At 40.6% G+C, this 18092-nt stretch overlaps 1 long non-coding RNA gene across 2 annotated transcripts in view; it reads right to left on the reverse strand.

Moving 5' to 3' along the window:
* LOC133230166 (uncharacterized) overlaps window positions 1-18092 on the reverse strand; it is a 68136-nt gene that overhangs the window by 31159 nt on the left and 18885 nt on the right. The window contains exon 1 of one of the 2 annotated variants that reach the window (XR_009730773.1): window positions 16427-16508. The exons of the other annotated variant lie outside the window; for it this stretch is intronic. This is a non-coding gene — a long non-coding RNA (uncharacterized LOC133230166). Of the gene's footprint in view, window positions 1-16426; window positions 16509-18092 lie in introns of those variants that run through there. 2 annotated transcript variants of the gene reach the window in all.

Consider the following 18092-nt stretch of genomic DNA (forward strand, 5'->3'; position numbering starts at 1 on the left):
TCAAATGTACTTCACCATTTGACCAACTGAGCACACCAGTTGATCATTTTGACCAACCGATCACACCAGTCACATGTACTCCTGATCTACTTTTCAAGTTGGGTTGAGGAATACATGGATGTATTATATGTTTTATTGTTCTTCCTTAATCTAAAAAATTTCAGTGTAACCGTTTTGAATTTTTTAATATAAACCATTTTTAAATGTTAAAAAGACATAGTTAGAAATAAAAGAGAACCTCAAAGATAATCATGTAGAGTGATTCTCAAATCATGTGATAACAGTTGAAATGATAATGATGATGATGATGACAGTAATACTGGCTTACCCTAATGCACACTGTAGAAGAAGTTAATTATTTCTGATATTGATATACCAAGGTTGTTGAATGGCTTACCTTCAAAAACTGTCAGCTAAAGCAGAATCGAATTTCTTTCTACTGTTACATCACATTCACAGACTGACTTTAACATCTGCTCTGTTTTTCAGGGAGGGAGGGCTCCCAGAGGTAGCCACAGTAGGAATCACCCACAACACCGAGCCAATTTCGGCATACCTTGCTTGATCTGCTATTTCTGGTAAAACCTGAATAAGTGAGGTGTTTCTATGCACAATTAGATTTCTTTTCCTGGAATTCTTTTTGGACTTTTTTTCAGAATCTGGTTGTATCCATGGAAGTATGTGTGTGTGCTAAGTTGCTCTGTGTCTGACAAGCCTGCTCAGTCCAACTCTGCGCAGCCTATGGACTGTAGCCCACCAGGCTCCTCTGCCCATTGGATTTTCCAAGAATACTGGAGTGGGTTGCCATGTCCTTCTCCAGGGGATCTTCCCGACCCTGGGATTGAACCCTAGTCTTTATCCCTTCTGCATAGGAATGTGCTTTCTTAACCACTGGCGCCACCGTGGGAAGCTCATCTTAGTCACCATGACACAACTTTCATTTAGAAAGTGGTTAACATTTATTGAATGCTTTGTGTTAGGCAGTCACACGTTATCTCATTTAATTCTTAAGATAACCTAATAAGGTGGGGACTATTATTCATGTTATTAAGTTAATGAAGAAACACATGACTTAAAAGGTTCATAGACTTACCAAAGGTTTCAGTGCCCATAAGTGATTGGTCTGGGTCTGAACCAGGTCTGGCTGATCCTAGCTGAGGGGCTGGCCCTCAACCTAGTCTTTTTTTTTCCCTCAAGAATTGAAAAGCTCTGATCAAAGACAACCTCATTTTCTTAGAGGCAAGAAAATCAAGGCCTCTCAACAGAGGTAATGATGCGATATGGGTCAATTTATGACAACAAAATAGATAATATGCATGACATTATGTTAAAAACTGGGAAAAATGATTTCAGTTGATTTCTACCTGTTTCCATATCTGTAAAACAGAGGGGAACCATCAGTGATTCTTAAGTTTTTTTTAGGCCATAGAATCTCTCCCCAGAAAAGAGTACCTGAGAACACATTCATGTAGTGTTTGCATATGATGCCAAGGGTTCCCTGGCCCCTTGAATCTCATTCCCAAGTCTTGTCAAGATGAGTAGATTTCAGGTCAAGAATCTCTGGACCCCAAAGATCTGTGAAGTCCCTTCCAGCTGAATCATTCAGCTTTTCTAAAATATCTCTTTAAATAGTTACAAAGGGAGCCTTCCTAGCCAGCCACAGAGAAGAGAAGGCGCCTTTCCTCTGCAATCCTCTACTATCTGCAAACTGAGAAGCTCAGTGGGGCCTCACCAATATTTTAGTGTCTGCCAAGGAGGGCTTTGTGTCAGGCTTATTGGCAGTAAACCAGGAAATGAGGACGGGGGCATTAATAGCCTTTGTAAACAGCACCTTCAAGGTCTTCAATCACCAATTTGAGGGTGTTCACCACCAGGGTGGAAAAAATAAAAAGGAGGAGGAAAAAGCCAAACAGGAAATGCAATGAAAGGAGATGAAAGCAGATCAATAAAGAGAGAAACATTTGGTTTGAAGTCTTTCCTTTAAAATAATGGGAAACCACCCCCCGCCCCCGGCCACTCCCTCCAGAAAGTAATTTGGGGCATTACCGCAGGTCTGGCCCTTAGGTGTAATTGCCCCAGATTCCAGCCACACAGAGGTTTAGAGTTCCAGGGCTTGTGCAAGGAATTCAGTTTGGGGACATAGATTTATAAACACCTTTTAAATAGATGGTGTTTTTTTTTTTTAAAGGATTTATTTAATGTTAGAAGACAATACTGTGGATTTTATTTTATTTTTCTTCTTCCCAAATTCAGAGGAGGCAAAAGGAGCTATTCTCAGGATGCACAGAATAGTGCAGCGGGTGAGGATAGTGCGATGCCACAGCATGGAACTGCGTCTTGAGCTGAATTTCTGGAGTGAACAAGCAATAGGATTTTCCCTTAGAGCCTTGAGGCTTTCCTGATAGCTCTGATGGTAAAGAAGCCATCTGCAATGCCAGAGACATAGGAGACACAGGTTCAATCCCTGGGTCGGGAAAATTCCCTGAAGAAGGAAATGGCAACCCACTCCAGTACTCCTGCCTGGAGAACTCCATGGACAGAGGAAGCTGGTAGACTATAGTCCATGGGGTCGCAAAGAGTGAGACATGACGGAAAAACTAACACTTAGAGCCTTCCGAGTGAGATACTGGTCCCCATGGTCCCCTAGGTCATTCAGAATCCAACAGCCTCTGCCTTTGGAAACAGGAAGCACTGTCCTTAGAGATGAAGGACTCAAAAAGCCAAGAATTGTGGAGGCTTGAAGAACTGGTCCTCTCAGCAGGCCAGGAGTGAGAAAGAAATGGGAACACATTGCATTTCAAGTCTTTAATTTATTTTTTAGGCATTCATTTTGTTTCTAAGACCTTGAACAGAATGCCAATCTCATGATCACACTTTTTTCCTTTCTGTTTTGCAGAGATGAGACTGGAGAATTGAAGGGATTCTAGAAGGAAGGTGAGCAGATTGGAGGTTTAGGAGAAGATAAGGAGACCGAAACACAATTCAGTTACATGATGGAAGGGGCCATTATTTTGTGGCATGAAAAGATGGACATTTCCAATCCCATCCCTAAATGGCTTTTGAACTCCCACCATCTAGAGAGCTCATCGTATTTCTGTGACTGGGTGAGTCTCCAGCAAGAGAGTGGTTTTTGATGAAAATCCCCAATACCTTTCCAAATCCTATTTTGCAAACTCAATGGGGCAAAAATCATCCTTTCCATTCATTTTATAATGCCAGCTATGTTTAAAAATAAGCACCTGTCTTTTCTTACTACTGTCATTCAGTAAAAGGAAGACCATCCATTATTTTAAGATTCATTAACTCATTAAATAATATTTTTAAAACATTTGCTTTCATTTGGCCTTTCTATGAAGCACTCAACAAATGGACAGCACAGAATAATTTTTTTCCTCAAACCTCTATTCTTTCCCTTTCTTTTAGGCTTCAGACTTCTAGCACACAGAGAGGCAGAGGGATGGTGGAAGTCTGAACTGCAAACATCTTTATTTTTATTCTCTGGCTTTCTTTTGTTGTTGTTCAGGGGCCATTTTACGATGGATGCTTTATGATCCCTATATTACTCATCTCTCCCTTGCAAATCCCAGTGATTTACAGATCTTAATTTTATAGATATTCCCTGCAAGACCCCCTGTCTCCTGGAACCTCATACTTTCTTCACATTCTTTTCCTGGAGTCCCAGTTTCTGTGGTCACCAGGTCACAGAGCACCAACTGTCACCATAAACCATAAAGTTTGTTCCTTCTTTCTGGGGTCTGCTTGGGGGAAACCCACTTCTCTGTGAGCTGTGTGTCACCCTGAGTACCTCTTGGACAGTCACTTTAGGAAGCACCCATGACAAACCCACTGAGTATTGTAGGTTCTCATTCTCGATGGCACACTGGGCTTAGCTGGAGAATTCTGAAAAATAAATTCTATTTATTTATCCAAATTGCAAAATAGGATTTGGAAAGGCATTGGGGATTTTCATTAAATCCACTCTCTTGCTGGAGACTCTCCTAGTTGCAGAGATAAGGTGAGTTCCCTAGATGGTGGGAGTTCGAAGTCCCTACCCAGAGATTCTGACATCAATTGCCTGGCATCACTGGCATCAGATTGTTTAAAACTTCCTTAGTGGGTTCTAATTTGCAACCAAGTGTAAGAACTACTGCTTTTTAGGGTCTGTCCATTCCTTGTGGGTTTTTTCCACACACATTGGGCTTCCCTGATGGCTCAGACAGTAAAGAATCTGCCTGCAAGGCAGGAGACCCAGGTTCAATCCCTAAATCAGGAAGATCTTCTGAAGAAGGCAATAGCCCCCCAATCCAGTATTCTTGCCTGGAGAATTCCATGAACAAATGAGCCTGGAGAACTACAGTCCATGGGGTCGCAAAGTTGGACACGACTGAGTGACTAACATTGACAATTAGAATTCATGATCTATCCAGACATGTAAAAACTTCAGTGTATTTTCTTTTTGAGGCTTCTTAGATTGGGGGTGTTGATATCCATCAAAGACCTCCCCTCTCTCCCATTCCCTAAGCCCAGGGAAGCTGGGTGGGGGGATTAATTATGAAAATAGTGTAGGTGCTGAGATGGAAACGGCGACCTTACTCTGAAGATCCAGCTCTTTTAACAGAATGTACTGTCTTCTCAGATTCCCTGAAGCCTGGATCAAAACCCAACTCCTCAAACTCTGTGATGAGATTTTGAATCAACAGATGACTCCCTTCCCACCATGGTTCGATGCCTCAGCTCTGATATCTAGTGGCGCCATTGTAAGAAGTCCCAGTCTTTGTCAGCCTGCAATTAAATCCATGCTGAGGAGTCTTCGCATTTAGGACCTAAGCTCTACGGTGTTTTGAGAAATGACTGTTCAAGCTTGATGGGAGTGGGAGAATTCTGAGGTTTAATTGCAGGAAATTTCACAGGAAAGGCATTCAGTGAATTCATCAGGCCCTGCCTTCCTGAAAGTGTCTTCTTAATGCCAGGTGCAAAGTGGCTTTAACACACAGAGGCTAAGTATCTCTTACACCATAAAACACCATTCTGGGTAAACATGAAGAGGTTTACTAGAGAGAGTGTAAACTTCCCAGAAAAGATTAGATAATAGTCCTCGCCAGGTACAGTGCAGACATGTATGGCCATGGATGGAACTCTCTGAGCATGTCTTGATTTAAACAGCAATCCTGGAGCCCCCTCCTTGAATCAGGAAGATACGGAAAAAGCAAGGGGATTGGATCAAAATGTAGGAGTTCATTTGATCCTAGGATACGCTGCAGATCCTAAGACCCATTTAAACCCTGACAAATCTAAAAGCATGATGGAAGATGAATTTGCAAGTGGAGAGTGCAACTGATACATTTAATAACCATAGAAGAAAATGGTCTCTGTAGGACACTCTTAGGACTTGCAAGTTCTCAGATTCTTGAAGGTTGTAGAATGTGGGGGAAATGGTATTGCTCACTTGCAAATGGTTTGGCCCAACACCAAAAAATTACTCACTGAAACTCTGGCAGGTTAAAACGGTGGCTTTTGCTTTGCCTGAGTTTCCATGACCTTTAAGTAAACTTCCTCCAGGACAAATAATGTTACCCTTATCCAATTCCCCACCTCTTTGCCACATATAGAATCTCAACCAGAATCTCTGTATAGATGAGAATGGCATCCATTATTACAATGAGGGTTTAATCTAATAAAATAGTCCTTCAAATTTGTTGCACTTGGCTTTGATTAGTTCCTTCCAATTTCCTTTGAAATTTCAGGTGGGATAAGTAGCAAGAGTGATTTTTATCCATGTGAAAGATATAGTTAAGAGTCAGAAGAGGAAAGCAGAGAACGCGAAGATATACAAGAGTCTTCCCTTCCTGGATTCACAGGAAAACACCTGCTCCAACCTAGAAATGGCTGCAGTATGAATTCTTTTATGAACCATGGTGTAAACTGAAGCCCCTTCATGGATTACAGCCTTGTTGTGGTGAAGACACTTGTACGTGGGTCGAGAAGCAACATTTAGAACTAGACATGGAACAACGGACTGATTCAAAAGTGGGAAAGGAGTGCAAGGCTGTATATTGCCACCCTGCATATTTAACTTATATGCAGAGTGCATCATGTGAAATGCCAGGTTGGATGAATCACAAGCTGGAACCAAGACTGCCAGGAGAAATATCAACAACCTCAGATATACAGATGAGATCACTATAATGGCAGAAAGTGAAGAGGAACTAAAGAGCCTCTTGATGAAGGTTAAAGAGGAGAGTGAAAAAGCTGGCTTGAAAGTCAACTTCAAAAAACTAAGATCATAGCTTCTGGTGCCATCATTTCATTGCAATTAGAAGGGAAAAAGTGGAAACAGTGACAGATTTTATTTTCTTGGGCTCCAAAATCATGTGGACGATGACTGCAGCTATGAAATTAAAAGATGCTTGCTCCTTGGAAGAAAAGCTGTGACAAACCTAGACAGCATATTAAAAAAACAGAGATATTACTCTGCCTGCAATGGTCCCTATAGTCAAAGCTATTGCTTTTCCAGTGGTCATGTATGGATCTGAGAGTTGGATCATAAAGAAAACTAAGCACCAAAGAACTGATGCTTTCGAATTGTGGTGCTGGAGAAGACTCTTGAGAGTCCCTTGGACAGCAAGGAGATCCAACCAGTCAACCCTAAAGGCAACCAACCCTGACTATTCATTGGAAAGACTGTTGCTGAAGCTGAAGCTCCGATACTTCGGCCACCTGATGCAGAGAGCCAATTCTTTGGAAACGACCCCTGATACTGGGAAAGGCTGAAGGCAAAGGGAGAAGGGGGCAGCAGAGTATGAGTTGGTTAGATATCATCACTGACTCAATGGATATGAATTTGAGCAGACTCCAGGAGATAGTAGAGGACAGAGGACCCTGGTGTGCTACAGTCCATGGGTTAGCAAAGAGTTGGATACGATTTACCAACTTTACGACAACACAAACTGAAGGCAAGTGGGGCTAAAACTAATGTACAGCAACACTTTGAGGAAGCTGAAGGCCTTTTTGACACTGAGAAATCAAGGTTCTACAAGATAATGATTTATCCATCTGAGAATTCTGATTAGAATTATTAATCCTATAGTCTTTTTGTTTCTTCTTTTAAATTAAAAAAAAAAAAGAAAAGAAAAAGGTAATACTTGTGTAGGGAGCATTCTAAGTGAAATAAAAGGACATATGATTACAAGTAGGCTGCTTTCCATGAGTATTCTCCAGACACCTTCTGAAGGAAGGTGCACCTTCATGTTGCAATTCAACCGTTAGAAGTGGGGTTGGCAGCAAAGACCGTGTTGGCTGCATGATGTTATTCTGACAGCTGATGACACAGACAGTTCATGGGCTCATCTCACAGCCTAAAAACAGGAGGACCAATATTTACTGAGTGCTATGGGTCTGATATCTGTTATCACAATGAACTCCATCAACACCATGTCTGCTGCTGCTGCTGCTGCTAAGTCGCTTCAGTCGTGTCCGACTCTGTGTGACCCCATAGACGGCAGCCCACCAGGCTCCCCTGTCCCTGGGATTCTCCAGGCAAGAACACTGGAGTGGGTTGCCATTTCCTTCTCCAAACACCATGTCAGGACCAACTAATTTGTGCAGCTCAGTACACAGTAAAAAGATGGAACCCCTCGTGTCAAAATTAAGAATTTTAAGATGGCACTAGCAGAGCACCAAACTAAGTATGAGGCCCTTCCTAATTACACAGGCCACACCTCCATGGAGGGGGCCTGTACCACTTACTAGGGGAGCATTGTCATCCCCAGTGAACAAACGGGAGAAGGAGGCCCACCGAAGCAGTATGATTTGACAAAGGTTGGACCAGTGAGGGTCACAAACCATATTCAAGCCAGGTGTACTGGACCAAAGACTGCAGTCTGTCTGCAACCTTGAGTGGGTTAGCCCCTGAACCTCAAGGACATCTTCCTGGGCCAGTGGGTCAAATTACTATGCAGTAATGTTCATACGCTTCACTTAGAAAGGAGTCTGCCTGCCTGGGAAATGTTTAGGGTGATCAACACATTATGATAATTCAAACCGAATTACAATTCTTGTCTTGGATTGTAAAATGCCATTCAGGGTGCAAGTTCGTAGATGAATCAAATTTATTTATAGTAAGTATGCCTAGTCAAAACAGGAGAACTACTTAACATTATAATTAAAACCGATACATATCTAGTTGAAAAACTATCCAGAACCCAAAACACCTCCACAGGAGATGTCTACATACTTTGGCACAAAATCTCCCTGCCCCTTCCAAAACATTTAATTTTTTATTCTGAATGGGAGATTGTAACTTTTCTCACAATATCATATCAAACAAAAGTGTAGCATTATGCATTCAATAAACCTCAGTACCAGGCAACCCAGGGATCAGTTGCACTTGTGCTGTAAGCTGAGACTCAAGGAAACATTTATTTATTTAAAATATTTTTCCCCATAAGTTAGACAGCAATATTTCATTTCACTGTGTTTTAAGACAGCCCTGTAGACAGAAATCCTGCAGACCAAGGCTATGATCATGCTTACATTTGTAGACAGATTTAATTATTTTTTCTTTGATGACAGATATTCACTGAGAATTTTCCATATGAACCTAGTTCATTTGAAAGTACGCTGTATATTGACTATGGAAAACCATACACCCCTTTTTAAATTATACTCATTATTTTCTCTATACATTTCACCACAAGCATGGCAACTTTCTGATAGTATATGCAGGAGTGGGGTTAGGGTTAGGGTTAGAAATAGGGTTAGTTAGTAGCAGACAAAGCCTTGTGAGTTGTTTCAAGGAGACAAGTAGAGAAGATGCAGGAAGATGGACAATGATGCCATTAGACAGGTAGAACTTAATGTCATCTCAGAGAAACTTCAGAGGTGAAGTTTTTACAGTGTCACTGCTGATTACTTATGTTGATATTTTAGTATCAAAAATTCTTTAAGACCAACCTAAATCTTTCAGTGTTTTTATCTGACTCTTTTAATTTTGTAAATAAGTGACATCTCCCTTACTGCTATTATCAGTGAGCATGAACTAGACCAGTGTTCTTCAGGGTATGGACTCTCCAACCCAGCAGCATCAACGTTACCTGGGCACCCAGTGAACCAGAAGTTCTGGGGTTGGGACCCGGTCATCTGTGTTTAACAAAGTCTCCAGTTGATATGGGTCTCTCTGATATGGGCTAAGGTTTGGGAACCACTGAGCTAGAAGTCGGAGAAGGCAGTGGCAACCCACTCCAGTACTCTTGCCCGGAAGAGCTAGAAGTTGAGAACGTGTCACAAGGAGAGATTCTGCATGGTCCCAAAGTGAGAGACTTTGTCTTGGAAAATGAGTAACGATGCAGATTTGCACACATTCTGTAGGTTTTCCCTGTACCCTAAAAGCAGGGATATCCTGAAAGTAGATGTGACCTCTTTTTTTTTGATGCAAGCAGTGACTATTTTTTCAGATTTTTAATTTTTTGTAATTTTTTTTAACTGGAGGATAACTGCTTTACAATATTATGTTAGTTTCTGCCACACATCAATATGAATTAACCATAGGTATACTTATGTCCCTTCCCTCTTGAACCTCCTTCCCACCCACCCCATCCCACCCCCCTAGGTTGTCACAGGGCACCGGTTTGAGCTCCCTGCATCAAGCAGCAGATTCCCACTGGCCATCCATTTTACACATGGTAATATATGTAATGGATGTAACATATCGTGTATGTTTCAACGTTGCTCTTTCACTTCATCCCTCCCTCTCCTCCCCCTGCTGTGTCCATGAGTCTGTCTTCTATGTCTGCGTCTCTGCTGCGGCTCTACAGATAGGGTCATCAGTACCACTTCCTAAATCAAAGGTCTTGTGTTCTAGGACAGGTTGTGGTTGTCATGTCCGATTCTTTTGCAACCCCATGAACACTGTAGCCCGCCAGGTTCCTCTGTCCATGGGATCCCCCAGGTAAGAATACTGGAGTGGGTTGCCCTTTCCTTTCTCCAGGGGATGATCCTCCCGACCCAGGGATCAAACCTGCATCTCCTGCACTGGTAGGTGGATTCTTTACCACTGAGCCACCAGGAAAGCCCTCAAGGATAGGCACACATCAAAAATCTTAGGTTTACACCCTCACTGCATCAGCATAGCCCGAGGAACGTCTGAAAATAGCCCAACATCCTTGACACCCATAATATTCACATTTAATTGGTCTGGGGTGATACCACATCCCTTTAAAGTTTTTCAAGATGATCCTATGTGCATTTAGGATTGAGGGCAATCACTATAAATGTATGGTATTCCTGTTACTACTATTAGTAAGTGTTTATTAATGTGTTTTAAAGTAAATATCTGAGATTTAAGTCATCCCTTTACTATAAAGGAGATCTGAGTTTAATCCTATTTGAACATCCAAGGGAAAGTTCCTTTCCCCACCCTGGGCCTCAGTTTTCCCATCTGTCCACTGAGGATCCTGCTGATGATGCTCTCTGGTTCTATATCCTATACCTGTCTCCCCAGAGTATTCACAAATGGCAGCCACAATGGGAAGAGGTGCTGGCCTCCCTGTGGAAGAAGAACCAAGGAGGAGAGATGGCTTAGTCCTTACCTGTCACCGGCTCCAGCTGAGTCCACATGACACCAGACATGTGGATGAATAGGGAGCAATTTAAACATCACCAGGCCCCCTCCTTCACCTGGATGTTTGGCAACAAGAATGCTCTAATATTGATTAATTGCTTGCTGAGACCCAGATTGTCTCCAAGATTCCAGTAAAGCAGTTTGGGGGCTCTCAACCATTAGCATCTCCACTCTGGTCTCTGATCTTTAAGATGACCCCTTGCCCAAACACACCCTACAATCCACTCACTCAAGAACTCGCTGTGAAGCACCCCTCGCTCCCAGGGAGGAACCACACCTTGTGTTTTGCCCAAGCCCCTATTAGGCTGAGTTCAATTCCTTGCTTGTAGCGCATGTTCAATATATTGTTAATGAGTCAGCAATCAAATGCATGGTAAGTTGTATTTTCAAGAAAAGAGTGGATGAAAATAGCTGATAAAGTTGATGATGATAGAGAAAACTAACATTTGCTGAGGACTCTCCATGACAATCAGTGTGATGTAAATTTACACACCTCATTCACTCATCACGCCTATGAGGTTAGCACTATACATAGCCACATTGTATACAAGGCAGGAGATTGGTGCTCAGGAGATTCTGGAACCTGCCCAAGTTCACCAAATAGTGGTATCAGTGGGGATTCTGAACCATCTTTTATCTGACTTGAGACATTCACCCATCTGCAGCATGCTTGCATGCGTGTGTCCTCAGTAATGTCCAACTCTTTGCAACCTTATGGACTGTTGCCTGCCAGGCTCCTCTATCCACGGGGTTTTTCCAGGCAAGAATACTGGAATGGGTTGCCATTTCCTTCTCCAGGGGATCTTCCTGACCCAGGGATAGAACTTGCATCTCCTATGTTCCTACATTGTTAGGTAAATTCTTTACTCTGAGCCATCAGGGACCAGGGAAGTTCAATGATTAAACCCTCTTTAATGGTTTTCAAGAACCTTTCACTTCTTTTGGTACCTTCCAAATGACATTTTAGTAGAATTATATGTCTATAAATAGTTGGGCTTAGGCTCTGTGCCAACCCTCCTTTAAATCCTTTAAAGTAAAAAAGATAGATGACATGCTTCTACCATCAACAATATCATAATCTTATGGGGGGAGACAGACATGTCAGTCATCAGTACACAATGTATTTACAGTCAGAAGTATTGCAAGGAGGAAGAAGCCTTTAATTTACCTACATTGTGGTCTTCACAAAAAGCTGGTGAGGTAAGGTAACCAATCTTAGACAGATATCCTGTCTTGCAGGGGAGCATGAACATTATGCAAAGAAAGCTAAGAATGTATACATACACAGGCATGTACAAACATTAACACATTTATTATATTTACATATATGATATTGTATATGTAGGCACATTTGCAATGTCTCCTAAACTTTCCTGATTGTAAAAGCCTGTTAGATATCCCAAAATGCATTTATATTTTATCAAGAATCCTAGGAGATTCTTTCAGCTCTAGCAGGATTGGGGAACACACATGTATGTATCAGAATCTTCATCTCTCATTTTAAATGTGCTTTATAATTTTCAGGATGTAATTTTTAATTACAATAGAATCCCTTTACTGAATTTGGTATTACTTGGAACTCTACATACCACAGGTCAAAATATGCTCCTTGAAATAAAACTTATGTGTAAAATACTTACATAACAAGCTTACAACAGTATCTATTTTACTCCTCTACCCCAAGACACACACATGGAATCACACACATGTGTCCCTAAGCTCAAAAGGTCTAAACTTATTTGTCAAATGACTCAATGAATACAGTTATCCCTAAGCTGATCAACAATTCCTTTAGAAGCAAACAATATACAAACTGTTAAGCCTTATATTAATATCTGCTCCCATATAAAATTATAGGAGATGCTGTCAAATATTATTTCCTTTCTTTTTGCAAATGCACCTAAGTGGGACTCATTTTTCAACACTCAACGGTCATATTTACTGGTCATAATGTATTCCTGGTAATCCAGACTTCCACATATACTTTAATATACTGTTGTCCTCCCCATGTACCCTGTTTACAATTTCCAAACATTTTTACATGCAATTAAGGAAGGCCTGAATTAATATCAAGTATTTATAACTCCATGATTCTGATTTAGAACTTAGCTTTGGAATAAAACCCAGGGTAAAACTGCCTTTGTTGAGCAGCTCTAAAGGGGCTTGCTCCATCTTCCCATGGAGCCAACATGCAACAGGCCAAGTTGATATGTATCCTGTGGCTAGAATGATAGCCATGGGATCTCGTGGTTTGACTCAAGAACCTTCCTTCCATGGCTGGGACTTTGATGAAGTGAGTGTGGTGGAGTGTGGGTGGGATGTTGGCCAGGAAAGCATCTCTGAGTGAGCCTCCAAGGGTTGCGGTATGCAGTTGCACTCCATTCGACATTCGACTGCAGCTACAAAGGGTTGGCCAGTAGCTGTCAGCCAGGCAAGTCAGAGTCAGGAGGAGTCAGTTCTGGAATTTTGGTTTGAAGGAGTGTAGCAGTTACTGAAAGAGTAATAATAATATAATAATAGCCTTCTTGTTACAATGTCAATTTGAAAACGGACTGACTACCTTTGGTTCTAAGTAAGCAAACCTTAAATCCCAGAGTAACTTCATAAAAATGCATTCATCAGGACTCTTCCTTTTGCAAATGACAGAAACAAGTTTATCAGTTCAAACACAGTGGTTAGGACTTGGCTGCTTTCTGTCTCTCTCTCTTGTCCCCTCCCTCCTCCCCCACCCCACCTCGCCCCACACCTCTCTTTTTAATAATAATCTCCACTTCTTTCCCTGGGTGGCCTTATTTCAGGCAGGGCTTTCCCATGTAGTTACCTGAGAGTCACGAACATTTATAGGCTTATAGACCATTCTTTCAGTAAATCCTGCAAAATAAGTTTATCTTCTCAGCCAAAATTCTAGAAATGAGTCTCACTGTCTCCGGTTTGTCTGGCTTGGGTCAAATGAGCAACCCTTACCTAACTGGAGTAGACAGGGTGAATGTGACACTCAGATTGGCCAGGTTTTGGTCTCTGCACACACCTACAAGTGAGAATTTGCCTAGCCCCACGGGAAACACAGGAACTAAAGCCTGGGGAGAAGTAGCTTTGCTCTTCTCAGAAGATGGGAAAATGGATCCTGTGTAGACAAAGGTGATCAAAAGAGAAGGAATTTATCCTCACATAACCTTCATGGTAGAAATACTCATCCCAGTGTAGACTTCAAACAGAATGATTATAGCTTACTATTTATTGTTAAAAGATGGCTTTTTTTCAAAGAAGGGAAAATCATGACTTTCATACAGATATTCAATGAACACATGTCAAAATTTTCGCTGAAGTCATTAACCAAAATGAGAGAACAATGCAGATGTCACTACTAATTCCAAGGAGAATCCAAAGAATAGCCACATTGGCAGGTTGGGGATATTGAAATGAACTTGCAAACTGGATGCAAAATCACCTTTTCCATGGCAAGGAAGAATTGTACCTCCACCCACAGAACGGTGTAGCATCACCATTAATTCTCTAGACCTTATCATTCAAAATCAGTGAAAGCTAAAATCAAAAAACCTGGACTCTGAACCCTAAATAAGGCATAGTTTTCAATGGATATTCTCCATCTTTTTTTTTTTTTTTTGGCTGATTTCCTGACAGTCTCCCCTCAGAGAAAGACAATTGCTGGTCACAAAATAAGGCTGGTCTTCTTGCTCTGGCCTCATTATTTATATGGTGCAGCAAGAGTGTTAACTTAGAACAGCAGTCAGTTCAATTCAGTTCAGTTGCTCAGTCGTGTCCGACTCTTTGCGACCCTATCAATCACAGCATGCCAGGCTTCCCTGTCCATCACCAACTCCTGGAGTTCACTCAAACTCATGTCCATTAAGTCGGTGATGCCATCCAGCCATCTCATCCTCTGTCATCCCCTTCTCCTCCTGCCCCCAATCCCTCCCAGCATCAGGGTCTTTTCCAATGAGTCAACTTAGCACATAGGTTTTCTTAAATTTGCTTTGCTGAAACTTTTCCTATGAAATGTTAGATTGGGAGTTAAAAGCCTCTGTTATTTGTTATCCTGAGGCTAGGAAAACAAGCTCAAAAACTCTACCAGATTTTACCTCCAGTACTTTTAAATTTTTATGAATTCTTCTTTCCAAAATATCTCAAAGTTCCTGGCCTCTAGGAAGTGCCCTTCCTTAGAACTGGGACCCTGTAAATCCTACCAGGCCAACAGTTTTTCCAGGAGAGTTCTCTAAGCACTGGCTCCAGAGAGTCAATCTTATTTCCTTAAAAGTGATTGGCCATATCAGATTATATGAGCAACATTTCAAATGACATTCCAGGCAAGGGCTTGATTATGTAACTAATGTTTCTAATCACATCCTGATAAAACAATGACAATCTTATTCACAGTCTATGCAAATTGCTAAATTGCCATGAAAAGTAAGGATACTCAATAAGAATTGATGAATTAGTGTTTCCACAGAAATGGTAAAAACTTTTATTCTAGTTCTGTGAACAATGCAATTGATAATTTGATAGGGATTGCATATAGAAGGGGTATTAGTAAGAAAAATATTATTGAAATGTCTCATTTTCATTTCCAAAAACAGAGCCTACTAAATTGTCATGGGCTATAGCTTGAGAAAGAAAGGAAAAGGGCTTCCTTTTATATAGAAAAAAGTAAAACAGTAAAATAGAATCTGTAGTATTACAACAAATCACTCCAGTAAAATTTCCTCATTGATTTATGTGGTCCTTTCTTGTTCCACAGGGTCTTGGGTTAGCAATCTCATGAAAACATGTGCTTTTCAAATAAAAAGAGTTCTGGAAATCCTGACTCAGCCCACTGGAATGGTCTGAATGTTATCTAAGCCATGACGTCAGAACACTCACCAATTGTTTTTTTTTTTTTTCTAGTTTCAGTAGTTTGAAGTAAGTGGTAAAGTCCTTTTCCAAGAAGCACTCAGATGGTCCTTCTTTATTTAAGTCCTTCAGTGAACAGGAGCTCTAGCCTGGGGCTAGTGGCAGAGACTTCCGGCAAGTATTAAAGACAAACTGTGGGTAGATGCCGGTAACTTAAAATGCCTGTAGTTAATTTATCACCAATAATTTCCAAAAATGAAAGATCCAGTTAGAGTTCATGACAAGAATAAGGCAACTGACAAGGAAATTTGTTTGTTTCTGTGCCAAGCAAAACAAAGTGATAAAGTCATTGCAAAATAGAGTCTGCCATGAAAGTGATTCAGCCTATTCTCAAAGAAGTCAGTGAATGCTACATCTGACTTACATAATGGCTAAGTATGATTTTTCATAAAGGGAAAAATCTTGAGCTACAACATATATTAATAGATACATGTAATTGTGCCTGAGTAAAAATTAGTAAGAATACGCCAGGCATAAAGTAAGAACATACTAAGAGGGTTTTTTTTTTTTTCCATTTTAACAGTTTTTTAAGTTCTGTACCAGACTACTTTATTCCTGAATCTTCTCAATTGTTTCTTCCTTAGATTTGCCCTTTTCCTTTCCCACTGAGTGAGATTTGTGTTTATGTTCAAGGATCTTTTTGTGATCTTTGTCCAGTTATAGTCTGTTGATAACCACCTTGCTGGAGTAAAGTCCACATGAACAGTCCTGCCATTAATCTTCTCCCTCTGTATTCACTCAATGTAGGCAACATATTTCCTCCCATAAACAACTTCAACAATTTGCTGACTTCTGTTGTGCCTTTTTACCTACAGCACGAATATGAGTAAGTCTGGAATATGGGCAAGAAAAGTATTTTTATAAAACTTCGCAGTGCATCCTCAATCAAAACCCACTTACCTAGAAGATGCTAGGTTTCAATAAAAGTGAGGTGATATTTGTTTTCCTCTTCCTGAGTTACTTAACTCTGTATGTGGAATCTAGAAAAATAGTACAGATTAGCTTATCTGCAAAGCAGAAACAGAGACACAGAAGTAGAAAACAAACATATAGACACCAAGAATGGTAAAAAGGATGCGAAGAATTGGGAGATTGGGATTGAATATATATACACTAATGATAGTAGAGCTATAGTGCTCAGAGGCTCAATAGTGTCCGACTCTTTTTGACCCTATGGACTGTAACCTGCCAGGCTCCTCTGTTCATGGGATTCTCCCAGCAACAATGGCATCCTGAAGTGGGGTGCCATTTCCTCCTCCAGGGGATCTTCCTGACCCAGGGGTTGAACCCGAGTCTCTTATGTCTTCTGCATTGGCAGGCAGATTCTTTACCCCTAGTGCCACCTGGGAAGCCCCACACTGCTGATACCATGTATAAAATAGAATTTACTGTATAACTCAGGGAACTCCACTCAGTGCTCTGTGGTGACCTAAATGAGGGGAGGGGATCCAAAGAAGAGGGGATGTATGTATACCTCTAGCTGATTCACTTTGCTATGCAGCAGAAGCTAACAGAACATTGTAAAGCAAATGTACAATAATTTTTTTTAAAGTGAGGTGATAACTAAGCAAAGATTTTAAATAGTAACCCAAATCATGACTGAAATACTGTATTGTTCTTACCTGATATCTTCATGGCTATGATAAATAGAAACGTGTCATGGAGAATGAGGGCCCTGACAAATCTCTAGGAAATTCCCAGTATACAGCTTCTGAAATTTGTGTATTTGTAACACTTGATTTACACAAACTGAATGTGGTAGAGGAAGAGCATCTCTTCTGATATGGTGATTCTTCCCAAACAATGTATCAACAATAATGTTTTAAATAAACCTAATTATTTCTAGCACTTTCCTTCTATTAGGAAAAACAACAAATCTTTGTGATTTTCCAAGTAAGTTTCTGAGAAACTTAGCTTGCAAAAGGTAACTTAAATTTTTTTTTTTTAGTTTGATTTAATGTTTAGGGTATGCTTTTGAGCAGGTGATGATAAAAAAATCTGCCAAAGAAGATTTGGACATTTGATTAAGTTAGTATCTCTAATGTTTGACACACAATGCTTGGTTGCTCATTTAATCAGAGATGATCAAACATTAAAAAGTAAACGTAGAAGGTGATATGATTGTAAATAACCTGTAACTTTTTAACGTGAGGAATCTTTGTTTTCATAACTAAGAACTTAATAGTCAGAATAAAGTGAAGAAAATAATTTGGTAGGATACAGAATCTTTGTTATCTAGGTAGATTACATATGAAAGAATAACCCCTAATATAGGTAAAGACAGTAAGCCAAGGAAACGCACCCATCAAATTGTGCAAACGTTTGCCAAGATTTTAATACATTTCATGCTATTCAGACTCAGGTATTATCTGTAAATCAAGATAAGTAAAATTTACTTTCCAAGTTTTGTTTTACATTATGCTTCCCTGATAGTTCAGTTGGTAAAGAATCTGCCTGCAGTGCAGGAGACCCCACTTCAATTCCTGGGTCAGGAAGATCCACTGGAGAAGGGATAGGCTACCCACTCCAGTATTCTTGGGCTTCCCTTATGGCTCAGCTGGTAAAG

The sequence above is a fragment of the Bos javanicus genome, chromosome 18 (assembly GCF_032452875.1).
Source record: "Bos javanicus breed banteng chromosome 18, ARS-OSU_banteng_1.0, whole genome shotgun sequence".
In the NCBI taxonomy this organism is placed as follows: Eukaryota; Metazoa; Chordata; class Mammalia; order Artiodactyla; family Bovidae; genus Bos; species Bos javanicus.